This window comes from Pinus tabuliformis, chromosome 2_1 (assembly GCF_031772625.1).
Source record: "Pinus tabuliformis cultivar Carrire ecotype Pingquan chromosome 2_1, CPIR1, whole genome shotgun sequence".
In the NCBI taxonomy this organism is placed as follows: Eukaryota; Viridiplantae; Streptophyta; class Pinopsida; order Pinales; family Pinaceae; genus Pinus; species Pinus tabuliformis.
In genome coordinates, this window is record NC_142299.1 from 714,873,372 (window position 1) to 714,879,543 (window position 6,172).

Here is a 6,172-nt window from a genome sequence, read left to right on the forward strand (position 1 = left end):
ATTTCATCATAGAGACAGTATGCTTTGGAGGTGTTTGAATACCCCAGGAAGATACACTTACGACTTCTTGCACCAAGTTTGTTTCTATGTACCTTTGGTATCAAGGCATAACATGTAGAACCAAAGACCCTGAGATGCTTTACCGAAGGAATGTGCCCATACCACATTTCATAAGAAGTCTTGTTTCTAATAGCATTAGATGGACATCTATTCTTTACATATACAACACATAGAACTGCATCAGCCCAAAACATCAATTTACATTTTTGAAAAACATCATGGAGCGCACCATATTTAAGATTGTCCTATTCATTCTTTCAACTACTCCATTCTGTTGGGGATTATAAGGCACAGTTGTTTGATGTTTGATCCCATGTTGGCGAAGATAGTTTTCAAATTCATTTGAAGTGTATTATTTTCCATTATCAGTGCAAATAGAGCCAATATGAGATTGTGCATCATTTTCAATCCATGTATGAAAGTTCTTGAATGTTTGAAAAGCATCAGATTTGTTCTTCAATAAATAAACCCAACACATTCTGGTGTAGTCATCAATAAATGTCATCATATATTTATTTCCATTTGCAGAAGGAACAAGCATTGGGCCACATAAATCTGAATGAATGAGTTCAAGTTTTCTATGTTCTATGGAATGTGAATCATGAAAATACTGTTTGCTATGCTTTCCTAGAATGCAAGCATCACATTGCTTAAGTTTCCTAGGAATTGTAGGCAAACCAGTAACACCATTTTTCTTCAACAAGTGGAGGTTGTCATAGTTCAAGTGTCCAAATCTAGCATGCCATAATAAACTTGATGGAAATGTACCTTCTTCATAATGAGAATTGTATGAGAAATTTTGTGCACGAGCAGAGGTAGCCTACAGCTTGAGAAACCTTTCTTCTATCCCCGTCATGACAAGTGAGTGGTCTGATGCTTTTCTCACCTCAAGCTTGCCATCAAACATATGAATGGAGTGTCCTTGTTGGCGGATGTGGACCAAGGACAGCAAGTTTCTCCTCAGCTATGGGAGATATAGAACATGTGCAAAAGAAAGTCTGAAAGACCGGGTAATTTAAGCCTGATTGTGCCAAGCCCTGATGGCTTGAGTTTTGATTTGTCTGCAAAGTATACTGCTCCATCAACATTGTCAGTAAATTCTTCAAAAAAATCTCTTCTAAAAGTCATGTGGCAAGTTGCTCCTGAATCAAGCAACCAATCATTTTTCCAAGAAGCAAGTGAAGCATTAAATAAGTTTTCATTTACTCCAATATTACAGTGTGCCACAACATAGTGAGCGGATTCAGGTGCTTTACCTTTCTCTTTGTCATTAGTTTTACCTTTGGGTTGGTTTCTTTCCTGCTCAATTCTGTCCCAAGGAAACTTGCATGTGGATGCATCATGTGATCCATCTCTTTTGCAGTGTATGCAGTGCAAATTTGACTTTTCTCCTTGAGAGTGTCTGCCCCCCCTGCCTCTGAAATTTCTTCCTCTTCCTCTTCGACCACCTCTTCCTCTGGAAGAATCTTGAGCAAGATTCTTTTCTCTATGTGCAAGGCACACAGCCTCTTCAGAAGACTGAGGAGTTGTCTTCTTCCCAAGAGCTTTCTCTCTTTCAGCCATTTTTTTCACAAGGGAGTCAAAGGTAATATCTTTGAGGTTTCCATTTGCTTGCAATGACTCAAGATAATTTGAGTAAGTAGGATAAAGTGCTTTGAGAAAAGCTATCAGAGGAATATCCAGTTCAACATTAGTGACTTTGATATCATGCATAATAGATTTTACTTGTGATGCAAGAGCAAGAGGATCATCATTTTGTAATTCAAGGGTGAACGGTTTAATCATGAGTTGAACAACTTCAAGTGCAGAGTGTGAGTCATAGAGTTCCTTCAGCGTTTGTAAGGCTTCGAAAGCATTTGAAAATGGCGAAATATGGCGACTCACCTCTTCATTTACTGATGCTGCAATCAATGCATAAGCCTTGTTGTTCTTATTTTCCCAAATGGCGAATTCCTTATTTGAGGTAAGCTGTTCTGGCTCTTTGTCTCCGTTTCCAACACACACTCATTTCCACAGCTCATTAAAAATGAGAGTGTGTTTGATTTTCCACGACCATTCTGGATAGTTTTCCTTTGCGGGTGAGAACCACTCCCACAATGCATATCAATGAATACATTTTAAAAATCTGTGTACTGTAAAAATACTTCTGCTGCCAATGTAAAAAAAATTGCACCTCTAGTGTTAAAAAATGCAATTCTGGTGTAAAATTGGGAAAAAAAAAATTTCCTTTGATATATAGGACAGAGGTATCTTATGGGGGAGGTGGTTTATGGGGAAGGGTTTATATGTGGGGGAGGTAACATATGGGGAGTATTTAATGCCAAAAAAAAATCAAAAGGTCATGGAGTTCCTTCAGCATAGTAGGCAGCGGATATTTTATAACAATGAGGCGCAACCAGTCGAGGAGGGCGTAGAGACCACGTGTTGTGGAGGAGCAGCGCATCGTATGGAGTGAGCAAAGTTGTTGGACAGTGTGGGAGCGACGGTATAAGGAGGAGCAACGCAGCGTGGGAGGAGGGGCTGTATGGTCCGAGGAGCAGCGCAGCGTATGGAGTGAGCAAAGTTGCTGGACAACGTGGGAGCGACGGTATAAGGAGGAGCAACGGCGCCAGCGCTTATGGAGGAGCGGTATGGAGGGAGGGCTGAAGCCGAGGGGTGACTTCACCTTCGTATTCAGGAAATGAGGTGCGCATACCAGAATGCTGTGAGGAGGGCGTATTCGTATACCAGAATGTTGTGAGGAGTCTCCAACATTCAACAGAGTCACCAGCACTCAACGTATTCAACCTGAGAGATATGAAGACCGAAGGCACAGTCGAGGTATGCCTGGAATATGAGAATAATTATGCACAACTCAAAGAGTGCAGAGAATAGAGGGACAAAATATGGCAGAAAACTAATACAAGGAGTTACAACACAAAAGCTAATTTTGGGAGCTGACTCTGATACCATGTTAGACCAGGAGGTAACTCCTCAAATGTGATTGATTAATTCATTCAAGTTGTTCATTATTATATACAAGAGGAAGTGACTGTCCAGAGCATCTCCTGATGACTCTCCATTTCCTCTATTATTTATTTACACTAATTACAGTTGTTCACCCAATCCCTATGATTAGGTGTCAACACCTAATTAGCAATGTCACCATTTTAAATTGTCTAATTAGAGGGAGTAAGCTTTGTTTCGAAAGTATTGGAGGTGCATCAATTAAATCCAAGTTTCATAATGTAATATATTTAACAAAGCACAATTGTGGTTTATTATAATTTAGCGAATTCAAAAGAAAGAAAAAAATAGTTATAAGCCAACAAAAATTATTATAAAAGAAAAGGTTTAATAATTTAGAAGGGTGGGAGAATAACATTACAAAGAAGAAAGAAATAGTATCGGAGATAACAAATATACGTTTGATATGGTCAAGAGATATAAAAAGAAGATTAGAGAGATATTCTTAAAAACCTAATTAAGAAGCACAAAGCATGGAAGTGAAGGGAGTCATTTCAAGCAAAAATATTTGAGGAGCTATAAGAAAGCCAAGAAAAGCAAAGAGAATTATGGATTTCATATCATCAAAATGATGAGAAGATGAGAAGAGCAAGGGAATTATGGATTTCATACTATTTTCATAATTAGATGATTTTTTTTGGGAAGGAGTCATATGTAAAGAGTTATTTAAAAATCACATTTTCTCAAAATTGTGAGAAAGCCTCTTGTCAAAGTGACAAAAAAAAACTTTGACCAAAAAAAACTTTGACCAAAAAAAAATTATACATGGTTTAAGAATAATATTTCAAAATTGAAAGATTTCAAAATTGAAAATTCATAATTTAAATTTTATATATATATACCCTCGACAAACCCACGTGTCCCGTTTCAAAAAGTTGCATATGCGTATCTATACTCAAACTCGCATTTCCTAGCAACTTAGTTTATAACTAAGACACTATTACTAAGTAGTGTGGTACATTTATATCTTTTGTTGGACAAGTGGTTTTGGCATTACCTACAGTGATATAGTTGGATGCTGATTACTAGAATATTTTGTATTGGACATTTGGAAGAAGATTATAATTCATCAATCAAGCCACATGAATTAGGAGTCAGGACTGATAACACACAATGACATGAAAGTGTCTCAAGCATGTTCATCTGAAAAGAATTGATTTCAAATGAATAGAATCTCAATGGAAGGGAATAAAATCTAAATGGTAGGTGAAACTTTGACAGGAGAAGCTATGGTTGTTGGAAACCACAATTCAACTCCTTTATTTTACAGCTAAGAGACTACTACTAAATAGTAGATGCATTCAAATCTGATTTTGAACAAGTGGTTTTGGCATTAACTATAATTATATAGATGGATGTTGAGTGCTGAAATATTTTATACTAGAGATTTGGGAGAAGATTATAATTCAACAATCAAGCAATAAGAATACAAAAATGATAACACAAAGTGCCATGATAGTGTCTCAACCTTGTTCATCTTGAAAGAATTAATTCCAATTGAATATTGACTGGAAAAGGAGTCAATTGAAATGTCATTGATTAGCATATGCCATTGTTAAAGTAGCATCACAATCTAACAGTGACAAAAGAGAAATATGCCACCATCTACTTTGGCATTACAAAGTTAACAAACAAAATCATTATCACATGCTAACTAGAGAAAAGTGAGCAAAAAAGTTTCACTCAAAATTGCATTGAGCTCAAGCCACAAAGATCACTTTTGAAAACAAAGCATTCTACATCATATAAAAAAACAAAGAAACCAGCTCAATTCCAATATTTATTGTCATTGTTATTTACTTTAATTCTTAGTATGTGAGTCTCTACATGCCCAAGTGTGTGTGCACACATGCCAACTCTTTGTTGAACATAATAAAAATTACACCTCACTCATACTAAACAACACACTAATAATATATATATATATATATATATATATAAGCCCCAAGGGTTAGCTCACTTGGTCAAAATCAGTACCTTGCCATCGAGAGGTCACAGGGTCCATTCTCCCCGAAGCCCTTGGGGTTAGGCCTTGCTAGTGGGCCGCAGGGCTAGATTCCCTTCGGGGTCGATCAGCCCAGATTTTTCCGTAGACGTAACGCCACCGATTGACCAGGGTGTCCGTGAACCACAGCCAAAAATATATATATATATATATATATATAAAATTTATAATTGGCATTAAAACAGTTTTTTAAATGTCACATTCCAATTCTATACTAAACACTTAATAAATGACATATCTCCTTAGTATTAAGATATAAAAGCAATTTTGAATAAAATTTAAATAAAAAAAGAGTTGTTTTTCAAAAGCAATTTTGAATAAAATTTAAATAAAAAAAGAGTTGTTTTTCAATTACTTTATTTATATTATTTAAATAAAGATGATTTTAAAATATTTTATTTAAGATGAATATTAAAATAATTTATTCTTTTATCATTAATTTCTTTTAATATTATATGTTAACTTTATGTTGAACATAAGAGTTACACATCTCTTTCATGTTAAATTGTAAAAAATACATTTTGACACAAAAATAAACTTATTAGTTTGTTTTAAATATAAAATAGTTTATAATAACATGTCAATGAAAGTTGAATGTTATCAATATCTCTCTAAAAGTTTGAGCCTCTTTTCTCTTTAATGGGTTATGTACATTCATAGTTGCAAAATAGATGGGCATAATTTTAACTTAATAGATCAATGGAGTTAGTGACCTCTTATGAACCAAAAAATCCATAGTAAAGGATACATCAATTTAGCATGGAATGACATTTTTGTTCATTAAATATACAAAATTTAATAATTTATATTTATATTGATAAGAAAAAAATTAATTGAAAAAACAAATTATTCAAATGTTTTAAAAAACATTTTATTGCATTTTATGTACTTTTTATTTAATTGAACATACAAACTTTGTTTACTAAACATTTTCCTCTATATGTTACACTCATAAACAACATTTAAATATAAAATAAAATTAATTTAAAAATATATATTAAAAAATAATAATAATAATGTATCAATAAAGCTCATGGGGCATAGAATATACGGTGATGGGTGTACTATTAACTCACTGGTTCGAAACTCTGTGGGCAAAAA